This window comes from Trachypithecus francoisi, unplaced genomic scaffold (genome assembly GCF_009764315.1).
Source record: "Trachypithecus francoisi isolate TF-2019V2 unplaced genomic scaffold, Tfra_2.0 Lachesis_group17, whole genome shotgun sequence".
Classification (NCBI taxonomy): domain Eukaryota; kingdom Metazoa; phylum Chordata; class Mammalia; order Primates; family Cercopithecidae; genus Trachypithecus; species Trachypithecus francoisi.
This window is the reverse complement of record NW_022681462.1, coordinates 16,787,756-16,807,864: the sequence shown is the minus strand read 5'-3', so window position 1 is coordinate 16,807,864 and position 20,109 is coordinate 16,787,756.

Below are 20,109 nucleotides of genomic sequence, written 5' to 3'. Positions count from 1 at the left end.
TAGGCTGGGAGTGGTAGTTCATGCCTGTAATCCCAATACATTGGGAGGCTGAGGCAGGAGGATGGCTTGAGCCCAGGACTTTGAGAATAGCCTGGGCAGCATAGTGAGACCCTGGCTCTACAAAAAAATGAAATAATTAGCTGAACATGGTGGTGTGCACTTGTAGTCCCAGCTACTCAGGAGGCTGAGGTGGTCAAGGCTACAATGAGCTGTGATCATGCCACTACATTCCAACATTCCAGTTTGAGTGACAGAGCAAAATCTTGTCTAAAAAAAAAAAAATACCAAACTTTATTGAGATATACTTGACATATATAGTAAAGAACATATATTTAAGGTGTACAATTTGATAATTATTGATGTGTGTATAAACCCAAGAAACTATTCTGATGATCAAGGTAGTAAATATATCCATTACACTCAGGCATTTTTTCATGCCATTTTGTAATACTTCTTTGGCTCCAGGGAATTGGTGATCCACTTTCTGTTGCCATCTATTGGTTTACAATGTCTAGGATTTTACATAAATGGAATCATATGTTGTGTACTCCTTTTTTGCCTGGCTTATTTCACACAGTACAGTTGTTTTGAGGTTCATTCATGCTGTTGTATCTATCAGTAGTTTATTGTTTTTTATTATTTAGTATGATACTATCCCTATACAACATTTTGCTTATCCATTCACCTGTTGATAGACATTTGAGTTGTTTCCAGTTTTTTGCTATTATGAGTAAGCAACTATGAGCATTCATGTACCTGTTTTTGTATGGACATGTGCCTTCATTTCTCTTGGGTAAATATCAAGGAGTGGAACTATAGAATTGTAAGATTAGTGTATGTTTAACTTTTTCGGAAACAGCCAAACTGTTTTGCTAAGAGGTTGTACCATTTTACATTTCCACTAGAAAAGCATGAAAGCTCAGACTCCCCCACATCCTGGCCAACACTTGGTATTGTCAATTTTTAAATTTTTAGTTATTCTAATTGATGTGCAGTAATAGCTCATTGCAGTTTTTAATTTGGATAATCACTAAAGACATTAATCATAATATTATGTGCTTATTGACCAATTGTATATCTTTATTGAAGAAATGTCTATGCAAGTCTTTTGCCCATTTTTAAATTGACTTGTCTTTAGTTGTTGAGTTTTACTATTTCTTCTTTATATATCCACATATATTTTCCTCATCAGATACATGATTTACAAATATTTGTTCCCATTCTGTGGTTGTCTTTTCACTATCTTGATGATGTCCTTTGAAGCACAAACATTTTTGGTGAAATCCAATTTATCTATTTTTTTCCTTTGGTGCTTGTGTTTTTAGTGTCATAGTTAAGAAGCTATTGCCTAATCCAAGGTTGCAAAGATGTTTATTCCAAGAGTTTTATAGTTTTAGCTCTTACACTTAGGCTTATGATCTGTTTTGAGTTAATTTTTATATCTGGAGGGAGGTATAGGTTAAAGTTCTTTTTTTTTTTTTTTTTGCGTATGAGTGTTCAATTACTCCAGTACAATTTGTTCAAAAGATTATTCTTTCTCCATTGAGTTGCCTTTGCAACTTGTCAAAAATCAGTTGCCCATGTATGTGTGGGTCTATTTGTTAATTCTCTATTTTATTTCATTGATCTATTTGTCTATCTACACATGACTGGCATATTGTCTTAATTTCTGTAGTTTTATAAGAAGTCTTGAGATGAGATAGTGTTGGTTTTACAACTTTCCCCCACAATTATTTTGGCTATTCTAGGTCTTTTGTATTCTCATAGGAATTTTAGAATCAGTTTGTCGGTGTATACCAAAAAAAAGCCTTTAGAGATTTTAATTAGAATTTGTGTTGAATCTATAGATTAACTTCGGGACAATTGACATCCTGACAATATTGAGTTTTCTGAACCATGAACAAAGTATATCTTTTAATTTTTTTCAGCTCTTTAATTTCCCTCAGCAATGTTTTATAGTTTTCAGTGACAGCTTTGACATCTTTTGTTAGATTTATCCTCAATACTTTATTTTTTTGTTTGTTTTTAAAAAATAGACTTTGTGTTTTATAACTGTTTTTGGGTAACAGAAAAATTGAGAAGATACTACAGACTTACCATATGCCTCACACCAGTTTCTTCTATATTTAACATCTTACACTAGTATACTACATTTGTTAGAACTAGTGAATCAATTTTGATACATTATTATTAACTATTATTAACTAAAGACCATGCTTTATTGATATTACCTTAATTTAAAAAATCTAATGTTCTTTTTCTGTTCCAGAATTCTATCCAGGATACCACTTTATACTAATTGTCTTGTCCCCTTAGGCTCTTCTTGACTATGATAGTTTCTCGAACTTTTTTGTTTTCTATCATCTTGACAGTTTTGAGGCGTACTGGCCAGATATTTTGTAGAATGCCCTTCTCCTGGAATTCATCGGATGTTTTTCTCATGATTAGTTTGGGGTTATGTCTTTTTGGGGAGGAAAACCACAGAGATAAAGTGACTTTTCATCACGTCATATCAAGGATATACTCTGTCAACATGATTTATGACCCTGATTGCTAGGTGAGGTAGGGTCTATCAGGTTTCTCCACTGTAAAGTTACTCTTTAAAAAAAAAAAAAAAACTCTCTCTTTCTCTACTATATTCTTTGGAAGGAAGATGCTATGCACAATCGACACTTAAGGAGGGAAGAGTTACGGGACCCCTCCATGAGAGCTGAGTATTGACATAAATTATTTGGAATTCTTCTGCATGAGAGATTTGTTTCTTATTTCCCATTTATTTATTTACTAGAACATTTCTTTATACAAGTATGAACTCAAGGATATTTATTTTATACTTTGGATTAAAATCCAATGCCCTATTTTATTGCTCAAAATGTTCTGGCTTTGGCCACTGGGGAATGCTTTCAGTTGGCCATTGGCTGCAGTATCTTTTTTATACTTCCGTCAATGCGTGTGTGTGTGTGTGTGTGTGTGTGTCCCACACCTCCTTGCTTTCTGGCACTACAAATGCTCCAGGCCAATCTTGTATATGTCCTGTTCATGTCCTAGAATCAGACATTTCTCCAAGGAGCCCTGGTTTCTAAAAGTATTAGAAACAAAGAGTTGGATGCTCAGTGTGCTCGTTGTTACTAGGATGTTCTGCTGTTGCTTCCAGGCCCTCTCAGTTGACAAAGCAAGGATATGTGTGTCTGTGTATATGTAAAGCCGTCTGTGTCTATGTCAAGGTAAGGATGAGTTCATATTAATATTTCCAGCTCCAATCCACTGTCACATGGACCTTTCCAGCCTCCTGCCTTGCTCATTTGTAAACTCTTACTTCAACAGTAAGAAACCTGGATCCTACCATCTGCCATACGTGTACTTGGTTATTTCCAGTTTTGTTTTGTTTTTTGTTTTTTGTTTTTTTGCCTTTAATCTTACAGAGTGCACTCTTTCCAAAAGTTATTTAGGTCAGTACATCCCCTGCCACCCATCTCCTTCAGTGAGGTTGTTTCATACATTTGTTGCACAATTCAGTTTTTATTTTTTTGAGACAGAGTCTCACTCTGTCGCCCAGACTGGAGTCCAGTGGCGTGGTCTCAGCTCACTGAAACCTCCGCCTTCCAGGTTCAAGCGATTCTCCTGCCTCAGCCTCCTGAGTGGCTGGCATTATAGGTGGTCTGTCACCACGCCCACCTATATTTTTAGTAGAGACGGCATTTCACCGTGTTGGCCAGGCTGGTCTCGAACTCCTGACCTCGTGATCGGGCCACCTCCGCCTCCCAAAGTGCTGGGATTACAGGCATGAGCCACCGCGCCCAGCATCAATTATTTTATCATTGTCTACATCCCTTTCTGAGATGCAGGACCTTCCCAATGATTTTTTAAATTTGAAATACATTAAGGTTTTTACTCTTTGTGTTGTAAATTTCTACCTTTTTTTAAAAATACATAATATCAGGTCTCCACCATTATAGTATCATATAAAATAGTTTCATCACCCTGAACAAAACCCATGCTTCACCTATTAAACCCTCTCTCCCTGAAAACCATGGATCTTTTTGCCATCTCTATAATTTTGCCCCCCAAATGTTATATAGTTAGAATGATAGAGTATATGGCTTTTTCAGAATGGCATCTTTTACTTAGCAATATTCATTCAAGTTTCCTCCATGTCTTTTTGTGGCTTGATAGATCATTTCTTTCTATCACAAAATAAAATTACATTGCATAAATATAGCATAGTTTGTTTATCCATTCACCTATTGAAAGATACCTTGGTTGTTTCCAATTTGGGGAAATTATAAATAAAGATGCTATAAACATTTATGTACGGGTTTTTGTGTGGACATATATTTTCAAAATGCTTGGGTAAATACCTAGGAGTGCAGTTACTGAATCATAAAGTAAGAGTATATTTAGCTTTGGAAGAAGCTGCCAGACTATCTAAGTGGTCATACCATTTTTCAGTCCCACAAGTAATGAATGAGATCTCCTGTTGCTCTACATCTTCAGCATTTGGAATTGTCCATTTTTTCAATTTCAGTCATTCTAAAAGGTGTGTAGTGGTATCACATTGTTGTTTTAATTTGCAATTCACTAATGGAAAAATCATCTTTTCATATACTTATTTGCCATGTATATATCTTTTTCTTCTTTTTTTTTTTTGAGACAGAGTCTCACTCTGTAGCCCAGGCTGGAATGCAGTGGCCCGATCTCGGCTCACTGCAAGCTCCACCCTCCGGGTTCACACCATTCTTCTGCCTCAGCCTCCTGAGTAGCTGGGGCTGCAGACGCCCGCCACCACGTCTGGATAATTTTTTGTGCTTTAGGTAGAGATGGGTTTCACCTTGTTAGCCAGTATGGTTTTGATCTCCTGACCTGTGATCCGCCCGCCTTGGCCTCCCAAAGTGCTGGGATTACAGGTGTGAGCCACCACGCCTGGTCTATATATCTTCTTTAGTAAGGCGTCTGTTAGATCTTTGCCCACTTTTTAATTGGAGTGCATTTTCTTACTGTTGAGTTTCAGGAGTTCTTTGTATATTTTGGATACAAGTCTTTTATCAGATGTGTGGTTTTTCCCATTCTGTGGCTTGTCTTTTCATTGTAACAGTGTCTTTCACAGGGCAGAACATTTTAATTTTAATGTATCAATGTCAAGATAAACATGAGTTCACTTTGATATTTCCAACTCAAAATATTTTAATTAAAATATCAACTTTTAAAATATTAAATTTTAGTTTTAATAAAGTCCAATTTAACAAATTTTCTTTCTTTTTTTTTTTTTATGTTGTAGCTAAAAACTGATCTCTAAACCCACAGTCACCCACTAAGATTTTCTCCTGTGTTTTCTTCTGGAAGTTTTCTAGTTTCACATTTGATATTTAGGTCTTATCAATTTCAACTTAAATTCTGTGAAAGGTATAAGGTTTGTCTAGATTCATTTTTTGAATGAATGGGACAACATCCAGTTGTCCCATCATCATTTTTTGAAAAGACTATTCTTTTTTCTAATGAATTCCCTTTGCTTCTTTTTCAAAGATCTGTTTAGGTGTGTCTATTTCTGGGTTTTCAATTCTGTTGTGTTTTTATCTATTTGTGTATTCTTTGGACAATACCACACTGTTTTGGTTATTATAGCTTTATGACAAGTCTTGAAATTAGGTACTGTGAGTCTTCTAACTTTATTCTTCAGTATTGCGTTGGCTATACTAGGCTTTTTCCCTTTCCAAATAAACTTTAGAATTATTTCTATATCTACAAAACAACTTTCTGGGATTTTGATTTTGGTTGCATTGATTTTACGGATTAAGTTGGGAAGAATTCACATTTTTACAATATTGAATTTTATAACCCATGGACATAGAATATTTCTTCATTGATTTTGAACTTCTCAAATTAATTAGCCTTGTAATCTTTGGCATATAGATCTTTTTTTAAAACAGAGTCTCATTCTGTCACTCAGGCTGGAGTGCAGTGGTGTGATCATCGCTCATTGTAACACTGAGCTGAGGTCAAGTGATCCTCTCACCTCAGCCTTCCAAGTAGCTAGGGTTACAGGCATGCACCACCGCACTTGGTGACTTAAATTTTTTGTTGTTGTTGTTGAGACTGGGTTTTGCTATGTTACCCAGGTGGGTCTCAAACTCCTGGCCTCAAGTAATCTTCCTGCCTTTAGGTGAGCTACCGTGCCTGGCAAATAGATCTTGTATGTATTTTGTTTGATTCATACTTAAGTATTTCATCTTTGAGGTGCTATTGTAAATGATATTCTTTATTTCAAATTCCAGTTGTTTATTGCTGGTATGACTTTTGCATATTAACGTTGTCTTCTGTGATCTTGCTATACTGACTTATTTCTAGGAGGTTTTGTTTGTTATTTCTTTGGGATTTTCTACATAGGCAATCACATTCTCTACGAAGAAAGACAGTGTTATTTTCTCCTTCCCAATCTGTACATCATTTATTTCAAATTTTTGTTTTTAGTCTTACTGAGCTAGCTAGAATTTCCAGTCCTATGGTGAATAGAAATCGTGAAAGGAAACATCCTTGCCTTGTTTCCAGTCTTAGGAGTTAAGTATGTATTTTCTCACTCCTGCGTACGATGTTAGTTGTAGGATTTTGTAGACATTCTTTGTCAAGTTGAGTACATTTTCCTCTACTCCTCGTTTTCTGAGAGTATTTATCATGAAAGGGTGCTGGATTTTGTCAAATGCTTGTTTTTTTTTGATTTTTTGTTTTTGTTTTTTTGTTTTTTTGTTTGGTATTAATTGACAAAGCAGACTTCAGGACAAGGAAAATTATCTGGCATAAAGAAAAGCATTACATCATGATAAAGAGGTCAATTCTTCCAGAAACTATTCCAATTTTTTTCTGTGTATTCAACTGACAACTGAGAATCAAAATACATGAGGCAAAAACTGATAGAACTGCTAAGAGAACTAGACAAATCCACTATTAAAGTTGGAGACTACAGCTATCTTTCAGTAATTGATCAAGCAGTGTTTTAGTGGGCCTGTGCCTCTGGGCTGTGACTTTCAAAAGTGTTTCTTAGCTTTTTTTCCCCATTCTTAGATGAAATCGGAAAGCTAGAGGGTACTAGAGTTGGGTAAATGTCTTTATCCCAGGCAAAGGTTCGGGTAAAATCCTGTGGGTGTATTTCAAAATGGTCACTTTCTTTTCTTCCTCCTTCTGCCCGAGATACAGGGAATCTTTTCTGGCTCTTCCCTATAAGAATTTGGTGAGATTTCTGAAGGTAAAACCCACAAATGTGTGTGGTGGCCATCCTAAGACTGTGGCCTCTAGGGTTTCTCACTGTGATACTCATCCACACTCAGCTTCCAGTAATTCATTAAAATTACTACTGAGGTGGTCTTACCAGTTTATGGCTCTGGTTGCTTCTGTTCCAGGTAAGCAGATATCAGCTATGGTTCTCTTTATTTGCCTGTCTCTCCAGATACTGGGTGACATTTTGTTCTGTGACCTCAATTCTCTGATGGATCCTGGAAGAGTTGTTGATTTTCAGTTTTGTTTCAGCTTTTTTTCTTGTTGTAAGGATGTGAATTCTTCCCAACTTAATCTGTAAAATCAATCTAAACTCTTTATATGTTGGAGCTAAAACCAGATGTCTTGCAAGTAATATCTTTTGGTGTTGTTGTAATAGTATTTTAAAACATTTCAATTTCTGATTGTTGCTAGCGTATAGAAATGCAACTGAATTTTGTATTCTGATGGTATATCTTGTAACTTTGCCAAACTTGCTTATTAGTGTTACTAGTTTTTACATAAATTGCATCAATTTTATGCACAATCATGTTTTATGTAAATAAAGATAATTATACTTACTTTCTAATCTGGATGGGTTTTATTTCTTTTTCCTGTCAGAATGCACTGGCTACATCCTCCAGCACAATGTTGAATAGAATGGTAAAAGCAGACATTCTTGTCTTATTCCTGTTCTTAGGGGAAAACATTCAGTCTTTTGTTGTTAGTATGATGTGAGTTGTAGGTTTTTCATAGATGTCCATTATCAGGACTAGGAAGTTTCTGTGTTAGTTTCCTAAGGCTGCTGTAACAAGGCACTAAATACTGAGCTTAAAACCATATAAATGTATTATTTCTCAGTTCTGGAGGCTAGAAGTCTGAAATCAAGGTGTCAATGGGATCATGCTTTTTTTGATATTTTGGGTAGAATCCTTCCTTGCCCCTTTCTTGTGCCCTTCTTACAAGGACACAGTCATTTTGGATTAAGGGCCCATCCTACTCCAGTATGATCTCATCTTTAATTATGTTTGCAATGTTCTTATTTTCAAATAAGGTCACATTCTGAGGTACTAGAGGTTAGGACTCAACATGTATTTCAGGGAAACAAAATTTAATTCATAGCATTTCCTATTCATTGTTTGATGACTTTTAAAAAAGTCAGGAATGGCTATTGGATTTTGCCACACACTCTTACTGAATTTATTGAAATAGTTATATATACACATATATTTTGATTTATTAGTTTATATTAGGGTGATTTATATCAATTGATCTTTTAATATTAAACCAACCTTGCATCCTTGGGATGAAAACTACTTGGTCATGTGTTGTGCCCAACCCCTATTAATCTCAATAGGGAAGACACCAGGTTTAAGAGGCCAAAGAAGATGTGCAGAGCCAACAAACAAGCTGTGGATTTTTATTAGGGGCTTACATACAGGAGAGAGGGTCCAGTGGTGGTGGGCTGGGCAAGATATCTGCCTACTGCAGTTCGGTGGTGGCAGGCTGGGCAACATATCCACCTGGCTCAGTGGCAGCAGGCTAGACAAACCTGCCTTTCTATGGTCGCAGTGTTGGCAGGCTGGACAATAACTGCACGGCCCAGGGGTGGCAGGCTGGTCAGGAAAACTGTAATCACCTGTGAACATCATGCAGTTTAGCATTTTCACTTACCCTTCCTTTAACAACTTTCACCTGGCAACTTTTAGTTAACCCAAAACTCAGGGCCTCAATCCCTGTAGGACTTGTAGTTCTGCAGGGTAAGCTGAGGGCTCAATGTTTATCATAGATAAGGAAGGAACCTCCAGGTTGGCCATTCCCTGATTCCCTAGCTCAGAACACACATTCAGGTGCATACGCCATACAGGGTCATTCTAATGGTATGCACAAAGTATTGCTGTCAGGTGCATGTACTCTACGTCACTGTGTATTATCCTTTTAACATACCATCTGCCCTTTGTATCGAGTTCTGCAATATGAGTTTGGATTCAGCCAAACTTACATCAAAAATATTTTTTGTATCAAAAATATTCAAAAACAATATTGTGCCTATACTAAACATGAACAGACCTTTTTCTTGTCATTATTCCCCAAACAATACAATATAATAGCAATAACAACTATTTGTATAGCATTTGCATTGTATTAGGTATTATAGATAATCTAGGGGTGATTAAAAGCATATAAGAGGATGTACATAGGTTATATGCAAATACTATACCTTTTTTTTTTATTAGCATCCACAGATTTTGGTATCTGTGGGAAGTCCTGGAACCAATCTCCCAGAGATACTGAGGGGGTGACTAATGCAAGATTTGCTAAAATTTTGTTCACAAATTTTCCATCTATATTCAGGAGAAATACTAGTCTATAGTTTCCCTTTCTTATAAAGTCTTTGCTGGTTTGGGTATCATGTTAATTCAGGCCTCAGAATAAATCGGGATGTATTTCTTTCCTTTCAATAGTATTACATGGTTTGAATAGAATTTGTATTATTTCTTCCTTAAATGTTTGCTAAAATTCACAAATGAAACCATTTAGGCCTGTTGCTATTGTTTATTTTTTGCTTGTTTTCTGGTGGGAAGGTTTTTAATAGGTATCAGTTTATTTAACAGATAAGCAAATATTCAGATGATATATTTCTTTTTGAGTAAGCTTTGGTAATTTTGTCTTTCAAAGAACTGCCTATTTAATCTTTCAAATAAATTGCCTGTTTAATCAAGTTGTTGAATTTGTTGGCATAAAGATGTACAGAATTTTCCCTTATTCTCTGTAATGTGGGCACCTGTCTTATTCTCTTCTCTCCAGTACTCTGTCCTGTGATCCTATGGACTCTGGCTGACTTGATATTCCTGGATTATCAGCTCCATCTCTTCAACTCAAGGAGTCTTATGTGCTCTGCCTGCATTCCTTCTCTTTGCAACCCAGTCATAGGGCCCATCTCATTTTTTCTTCTCATCTGGGACCACCCTCCTTCACTGCTCTATATTCAGTGCTTTGAAAACCATTGTTTCACTTTTTTTCCCCGTGCTTTTGTTGTTTTAGGTAGGAGGATAAATCTGGTTGTTTCTCCATCTTAGCCACAAGCTGGAGTCTCACTTGGTTTTTAATGCCTTAAAAAAATAGACCCTGCTTTAACATGACGTACTTATATTTTCCCCAAATAAACCTGGCTCTTTCAAGAGTCTCTGTGTATAGTTTTTACAAGCCAGTATTTTTCAGAATCACCAGGGAAGCACAATAGAAATGCATATTCCTATGTCTGACTCCAAGGAATTCTGAGTGTGTTGTTCTGGGGTGAGCTGAGTGATAGGCCCCTGAGTATTCTGATAGAGGTAGTCTGAGGGCCACACTTTGAGAAACACTGCAGTTATTTACACGCTGTTTCCTCTGCCTGGAATCCTATCTTACTTTAAAGTTATCCTGTCTTCTGTAAAGCCTTCACCAGCTCCTCCAGGCTGAGTTACTGTCCCCTTTGTGTTTATACCTCACTTTTTCTTTTGCATAATTTTGTATCTGTACTTTCTCCCATGTGTATAATTATTTGTGTGTTTATTTCTATCAGTAGATTGTGAACTCCTTATGTTCTGAAACAGTTCCTGGCATATAGGTGATGCTTGGTAAACTTTTGTGTTTGGAATATGTAAATAAATGATTGGACGAGAGGGACAAAGGCTTCAAATAAAGGTTCAGGTCTGCAACCCTGGATCCATCTCTTCAGCGTTCACATAGTAAAGTCTTCAAAATACTCACAACAGATGCTTATCAAAGTGCAGATTTCAGAGCCCTATCTGGACCTATTCAACTGGCTCTATGACCAATGTTGGGACTTGTTTGGGGGTGTGATACCAAGTTGCAGTTCCAAAATCTGGCGGATAATCAGATTTGTATCTGGGGTCCCACTTCCAAAGGTCCCAACTCAGTGTAGGATAGATACCAAAAATCCATGTTATTTGAGCTACTAGGTAATTCTTATAATTATTCATCTAGGTTTGAGAACTATAGGTCTAGAACTATCCTTACGCAGGTTGGAGGCCAAAATTACTCAGAAGAAACGTTAAAGTCCACATTCCCCAGGGTGTGTGATCCAGAAGACATCCTGGCTGACTAGTTCCCAGCCCCAGGGTGTCTGATTCAGAAGTTTCAGCATGAATCCCCACGTATATGATTATGCTATTTAGTCCTGGTTAAGAACAACTTTTTTAAAGTTCCGTGAATGTTGGTAAGGTTTGGTTCCCCTCCCTTCCTTCCAGATTAATCTTACGCAAATCACTTAATTCTAAGATTGGTTTCCCCCACAACACTTCTATTTAAGGGTATCCTGGCAGAGTTGAAAGATTCAAAAGCTTTATTCTCCTTTTCTCACATCTTGATGCTTTTCCGCTATCTGCTCTTTCATTTAGGGGCCTTTGTATAGGAATTTCTCAATGAATGTTTTGAATTAAACTATCTTATTTGGCTATACTGGGGAAAGGAGCTGCTGGTGCAAAAATGAGTTCTGTTTTGTTTTCTTTTTCTTGCTTTTTTTTTTTTCTTTACCATCACCAATATTAAGTAAGCTCTTCCAAATTTCAACTGTCACCTTCTTTAAAGCATTCTGAGAATCCACAGCAGGGTAGAAAGAGGGGGCTGGTGGTCTTGAGCGTGGCAGGGCAGCAGGGAAAGTGGTAGGAAAACCTGAGGTATGCATGTGAACTTCAGGAAAGCTCATTCAACCTGAATTACAGACATGTTCAGGTCTGCCCAGTCCTAACACAAGCCTGTGTAATCAGGTTTGGTCTGGATGTCAAAGAATCGAGATAAAATGGAGCAGAAAATTGTTTTATTTCTTCCTTCCCTTTTGTTTGGAGACTCCCTGGCCTCTGCCATCTGGGCACTCCCCGTGCCGGGTGTCATGCCTTTGCTTTACTCTCATGTCCAGGCCAAAATCATGTTTTACTTCAACAGAATGATTCCCCTTCAGTTCGCACCGATAGGCTTGGCGACTGAGCTGCTAATGACTGTCTAACTCTTACATTGTGAGAGGTCATCACTTTGAGGAGTTTGCCAGCTACTTTGAGAAAGGGAAGAAGCGGACTCCCTCTGCAGTTGTAAGAAGTTGGGCTATGACTCATTATGCGAACTCAGGGTGGGGCTGGTAAAGTCTATGGCCTGACAGCCACGTCAGTTTCCCCTCCTTGAGTCAAGTGGACCTTAAATATGTGAAGCATACTCACTTGGCTTAGGCAGATTTTAATCTTTTGCCCTCTCCTTGACCAATCAGAATCAAGACACTTGGGAACAGGCAAGTTGCTAGTGGTGAGCTTCTCAAAGCTAACAGGTTTTGAACTGTTTGCATGTCATAAAACAATTCATCATCTGAGGTTTTTAAAGGACTCCTACTCATAACACTGAAGTGAGTGGAAAAGTGTTCAGACAGGGACATTTACAAATGAGTTTTCTGTGTAGTTTTATCTATAAGAAAGCCCTTGTTCAAAAAATCTGAAAAATAACTCTTTGCAGTGAAAGACATGACTCTCCACTGATAGGAAGACCCAGAATAGTCATACTAACTGGCTCTTTCTCCAGCACATCTCCTTCCTGCCAGGCTGTATTATTGGAAAGTGGCAGTTTTCAAGAGGATACTTTTGTCAATTTTAGTGGATCAGATGCTCAGTTTCAAATTAACAGAGGGCTTTCTTCTTCTTCTTTTTTCATTTAAATGTCCCTGCTTCTTGAAACACTAATAGAAGAAAAAGGACAGTAAGTGATTGCATATGGAAAATGAAAATGCTCACTAATTTCAGTATGAAAGGTCGGGGGTTCAAATAATTATGCCTCTGTAAGTGGTTTCTAGCCTTTCACTTTAAGTTTAGGTTACATTTCTTTACACTTCAGAGTGTTATTTCAGATCACATGCCTACTTTGTATCAAGTTGATATTGTCCATATTGCTAAAGGAAACATTCTCTGGGAAAATGCAAAGGTACACAGTTAAAACCAGCAGGGTTTTTATTCTTTTGAAAAAAAAAATAAATTATACTGTGAAACAGTATTATTATGAAAAGCCAAATCAAATTTCCTATTAGAGAGTCTTCAAATTGGCTATTAAATTGGAAAATTGCAGGGATAAAAGAAATCTTTGTTTAGGGGTGTGTGTGTGTGTGTGTGTGTGTGTGTGTGTGTTTTGGATCAGAAAACATGATTTTCCATGCTGAAATCTTGAGCGTATTTGACTGACTAGTGGTATCGAAGATTTTGCCGGCACTGTATGTAACTTTGACTTGAGGCTGAGCATATACCTTTTCACGTCAAAGTGTTTACATTTCTGAGGAGCCATTTTAATTTTAGGATGTCACAATTTGTAGTCTCAAAGTACAGCTTCATGTCTAAATCTGTGATTGAAACAAATTCTGCTTTCACAAGTTATGACTTCTGTTTTATTTTTCTTTTTAAATAAACATAGCGGCTAAACCAAAGTTTAACACTTTTCCTTCTTTCCTATAAAACAACAAAGTGGTGGCATCTCCTGGATATACACGTCTCTAAAAGTTTATCAACTACCTGATCCATCAGTCCTCACTGACAAATGCTGATATCCCCACAATAGTGACAGACAGGATTAAATAACATCTCTCCAAGGACTGATCAGAAGAGTCAAAACTGCAGGTATTAATATTTTTTCTTTACCTATAATTTTATTGAATATAAATACTGAAGAGTGATACAAGTAATGGTAATTTTTGGTATTTAATATGGCATTTTTCCATCCATAAAATGTTTTATCACCATCGGATATTTAACCTCCTAACACCACCATGAATTAATTAGTTCAGTTGGGTTCATATCTTATATTACTCAAAAGGAATTTTCCTGTTGTATCTATGGCTGGAAAATGTACTGAAATGTTGCTTTTAATACAAAGACAATACTTAACTCCTAAGCTTTCATGTGACATTTTTCATTGAATAGCCTGGGAAACTGAAGACTGTGTTCTATTTGGAGCAGAAAGTCTCATTTTGAAGGCTTAATATTTCTCTCAACATTTGTAACTGTGTGACTTTTAGTGAACTGCCTGAGCCTTCTGATCCTCAGTTTCCCCATCTATAAAGTGGTGATAATAATACATCATATCTACTTTGATACTGCCATAAAGAGATCAAAACTTTACTATAAAATTCTATAATTACAAAAATCTAGCTGAATGGCAGAGTGGTCACTGTCTCCCCACAATTGCTTTAGCATTCTTTGATTCAGTTTGGTCTCATCTCCAGCTATTCACAAATCATTTTCATGATTATTGCCATGTATTTGCTTCCTCATGCTATTAGTTGCATAACTTTAGTTGCATAGAAGACTTCTCTAAATCTTCTTTAAAGTATAAATGCATCTATTTTAAAAGGGAATTTTATGTCATTATTGTAAATGGAATTGCAATACTACAGCTATGAATAGAAGGTAACAGCAAAAATAAATAAAATAAAAGCAAAGTAATAGCCACTGCTCTGAATAACACGGTGTTGTGGTATGCACTACATTTTCACGAATGCTGATTCAGCTGACGGTGATGACCATCAGGGGGGCTTTGCTCATTGAAGTGACAGTTCTGGGTAGGGTAAGGAACTGGCCCTGAATCTGGTACTTAGCCTTGCCTGCCTTGTCATCTTCTTAGTCCAGATTGCCCAGCCCTAGGGGTGACAGATTGGAAGCCACTGGGTTAGGACACCAGGGAAGCTGAAAGGGAGAGGTCGATGGCCAATTAGGATTTTTCTTTTCCCTTATACATGAGGGATATTTTTGTGGTGTCTGCTTAATCGGAATGTGTGACTAACTGCCAAGGAGGGTCACAGGAGGAAAATAAGAGATGCTGTTAATGCTTAGCCAATAAATAGAGCATTTTATTGGATCTGTGTCTGTGAGGCAGACTGCACTCTATTTTGAAAAACAGCAGCAGCTTTGCTGTTCTCTGTGTTGTAAAAAGGAAAAGATTTGCCCAACTTCCAAAGTGCAGCCTTGAAAATGGACAGAGTGCAGATACTTCTGTAAGCTTCTCAGCCACTGTGTGTCTCTTTCTATAAATTTAAGATGTAAAGTTTCCAATGAGGTTTCCATTTAGAACATGATGGGGGAAAAAATCAAGCTTTTCTCCACTGCTGGAGAAAGTTTCTTGTCCTCCTCTTCTCAGCACTTTGTTGAAGCACCCACAGGGAATACAAATTTATTAGCCCAATTGAACATACTTAAAAAAAGAAATCTGTCATAAAAACCATATAAGAATTTCAGATATGTAAAAACATGTGCATACACTATCAATATGTATTTAATCTGTACTTACTTTCTCATCTACTTTCACAAATTGGAAAAATCAAGTTACTTGAATCTCAGGTCTATACGATGCAATTCTTTCAAAGAGTTAAAAATGCTTTCGTATGTTATCTTATTGTGTTTCTACAGTTCAACAGAGGAAGGTGGAAAAAGATGCTATAATTCTCCCTAAAAATAGGTAACTCTATTGCACTTTAAGCACAGATAAAACTAAGATTCAGAGACATAAAATCATATTCCCCATAGTTAGTATGGATTAGAACATGTAGTTTGATCCATCAGAAATTAAACTTCTATGTTTTAAAATTATCCGTCTCTAAACAGGGTCAGCTGCTTTTCTGATAACCACAGGTTCTCTGGGAGCTCTTGATATCCCTCCCACCTCTCTTGTGATTTTTGGAGATTTTAGTTGAGCCAGACAAGAATTTTTATCAATTTCTATACCTATATGATTTTGTACTCTTTGAAGGACTTTTTGGAAATAGTCCCAATGACACTAAAGACTTGAATATCAGTGCTAGCAATATCAGATGTTTCAAACTTGGAGGTGTGTAATATTTTGCAATTTGCCATCCTGAAGCTCATGTGATATTTCTTCAAAATGCATGGAGACCTCTAGCAAGTATACAAGCTCCTTGGCGGGGGTGGGAGTAGGGAGCAGGAAGTGATGCAAATGTAAATGTAACTCTAGTAGTAAACAGGGATCCTTCTGCAAATGTTCATATAATGGATATGTGTATTTGAAAGACCATTGATTCTTTCAGATTTTCTTTATTAACTCTCAAAAATATGACTGACTCAAGCAAATACAAATAATTGTATTCATGACTAGTTGGATGCAGTTATATATTATAAAAAAGGGAAGTTTTTCATTTCCAACACTTTTATTACTTTCTCCAAGCCATTTTTAAAGGAAAACAATATTATGCTTAAAGTTCTGTTTCACTATGCATAGGCTACAAACCCATGAGGGTCCATTATTAGTATGCATTAAAAATTCATTGATGACAGTTTAAAATTCCTTAAAATCATTTGAAATGCCAACAGGCAATTCTCCATTACATTGCCATCAATTAAAAGAATTCTAAAAATTATTTTCTTGACATCTGCCTGCCTAAAATTACATCTATTGGGCTCAAGAAGCACAAATTAATTATTCTTGTTTTTAGGGCTGGAGCTGCAAATGCTTTGAAAGAAATTGGCCCAATGTACTAGGCACATTACTAATTCAGAAGTGGAATAAAAATCAGGCTCCACATTATGAAAACAAATCCATAAGCACAGGGAACATCAATTTCAGGCTTTCTTTGCTAGTTATATTTAGCTCCATTTCTTTCTTGCTGCTGTGACACACAAGCATCTCCTGGGTTGTCTGAAATCTATTTTGCTTTCCTAATGAACTTACATAACATCTCTTCATAAGATATTGTTTCTCCTGCATTCAGACATGTCTCAGAGGCCACATAAAACCGAAAGACAATGGAAATGATGTACTTTGACTGTAAGGTCTGATTGTTGTGGCTCATTATTAAAACAGAAATACACAGGAGTTAATATCACATATAAAAATGCATAAAGAAATGTTTAGATAAAGGTGAGCAAAACACAAATCATTATAAAAATTATGAAGCTTCTTAGTCATGCCATTTCAATCTTGATAAATAATGCAAACAAAGAATTAAAGCAATAATATCGATGAAGAGCACTAGCTGTATTTTAAGAATGTAGATTTTGTAGAATTGTTTCTCTTTAATCAAAAAGCTTGAAATGGTTCTCAATTCATTCTACAAAATTTCATAAAGTTAGGATTAATTTCATTGTTCAAATTCAGGTTTATTGCATCACAAAAATTCTCATAAATGATCTTGTATAATCATTTCCTTTTAAAGTAATATACTAATTAATTTCAATTAAGTATATGTAAAAGAAGATATATTTTGAAAAATGTGTCTCCCTTGCCATTTGTTAATATATTTAAAAAGTGTAAACCTTGAAACATTTAGCATTGAAAATATTCATTTTTGGTAATTTCTCAAGGGGGCAATTTATTAAACGAAAGGCTTTTAACATTAGCTAAAAGCAGCCCTGTAAATCATGGGTGTCATCAAACTGCTTCATCACTTCATTAATTTAAAAGATTATTATATGCGTAACTGACATAATTTTGAACAATGTTACATGGTTAATTTATTAATGTAGAAAAGCAGAAATGACACGCTGGCTTGATTTATTTTTGTAATTGTATAATTTTAGAACTTTTGCCTATGACTTTCACTGACAGAAGAAATGATTCCGTGTCTCACTGGTAATTTTATAGAGGTCTCTTCTCTGCCAATGCTCTGCTAGTAGTAATGTCTTCTGGTCACTTAATTTTAAAATACATTTCTAAGAGTGTAACACAAAGCGGTTAAAAAAAAAAATAAAAACCTACCTCTTTTTTAAAGTCTGGTGGTCACATATAGGATACCTACCTTTCTATAATGATTATTATGAGGTGCTAATTTTTAAAAATGTGTTTTGAGCTTTTTGGAGAATATCATGTTATTAAAATATTATGGTTCTAATTACATATAAGTCATCTCTGCTTTGTCTTTCATAATAATATCCTTTCTAAACAGCTATGTATTTATGATAATCACCTCAGAGACTATACATTGTAATGATCTGATCGTATATTTTCCTTTTGTATCTGTATTTCAGAATCTTCCTGGGTATTGTGTGAAAGGCTAATGAAGTAAGAGAAGTCATTGGGTCAAATTTTCTCAAGGTCTATTTTTGATCTTGCCTGAGAAAAGGATTTTTTCCCTCTATTGATTCAAAATCTGGGACAAATAATATATATGCACCTTTTTCTATATTTTAAGTTATGAAATAACAATTAAGATCATTTATGTTAAATTTATTGATTGATTGTAATAAGAACTTTTTGAACTATGCACTTGCAAAAACATTTGAGTAAATGTTTCTTGCTTAAAAATCTTAGTCACAAAGCTGCAAGAATTCGAGCCTCAGAGAATCTTTTGCCTAGTGTTGAATTTCTAAAGGTCTTTTTAGCAACAAAATAGAGATCGGTACATAGGTCGTAAAACCTGTATTTCAACTTCAGAGCACTGAATTTCCTAAGTGAAATGCACCCATCAACTTAATTCATAGACAGAGATATAATAGTGACCATATGGAATGTTCTACATCTCTTATTGTTATAAGTGCACATACAAAACTGGAAAAAAAGAAAAGCTATGAAAATAGTAGACACAGTTTCTACATTCTGTTACTTATGTACAGAAAATAAATTCTATCTTTAAGTCTTTTGACAAATTACTAAAATTATGGTGTGATTTCATTGCTGTGTTATGAGATCTCAAATTTTTACTATATGCTCAAAAGGATTATATATAATATGGTTTTAGATAGAAATTTATAAGAGTATATGATTAAAAATAAAAGTTCTAGATAGCATTTAAAGCAGTCTAATGTAACTACTTACCCCAGAGTTTGGTCTACTGAGGTCGAAGCTGAAGTGCACTTTATAGTACCTTTCTTAAATTGAAATTGCTAATTATCCAGAGAGGCAGCCTCCATGGATGGTAACAATTTATTCAGTGATTCATTGTAAGCACTACAGTCAGCACAGCACTAGCATCGTGTACTGTGAAGGTTCTCAAGTTATCCTGAAGAAATATCTGTTAACAAGTTTGCATGACCCGGGAGAGCCTTCTACTAATATAGAAAGATTTATTGCATTTATTTTTCTCATTAATTGTGATGCTTTTCAGTGTGTACAAAGGTAAAACAACTTTAAAAATACTCCTCCTAGCACTTTGGGAGGCTGAGTCGGGTGGATCACAAGGTCAGAAGATTGAGACCACTCTGGCCGACACGGTGAAACCTGGTCTCTGCTAAAAAAAAAAACAAACCAAAAACAAAAAAAAAATTGCTGAGTGTGGTGATGCATGCCTGTAATCCCAGCTACTCGGGAGGCTGAGGCAGGAGAATCACTTGAACATGGGAGACGGAGATTGCAGTGACCCGAGATCGCTCCACTTCACTCCAGGCTGGGTGTCAGAGTGAGACTCCATCTTAAAAAAGAAAAAAAAAAAATACAACAAACATTTCTGTGAATTGACATCAGTGGTGAATTCTTAACTTACTGATTATTATATGTATTTTTGACAAATAGGGTAAGAAGATAGGAAATGAACAGTTTTAAAATATAGTAGGAATAGTAAAATATCCTATCTGTTGTTTACAAGCATTGGTGGTCTTTGAAAAGCTATGTCCTACCCAAATAAGAAAGAAAGACTATCTTTAGTTTCATTATAATCAATATGACCCTTTTCTTCCCTCCCCAGGACCTGGATCTTTTTCTTCCTTCTTTCCTCTTGCTATATTCTAGGGAATAGATCCCAAGTGAATAATCAAAATTTAGAAAATTCCTACAACTACAATAGTTCAGTTAAAGGACACTGATCTACAAGCATTGAAATTAGGGAGCCAGACAAACTAAAAGTTAGCAGAAGAATGACAAAGGAAGATCTATTGCTGTTTAGGATTTACTGAACTT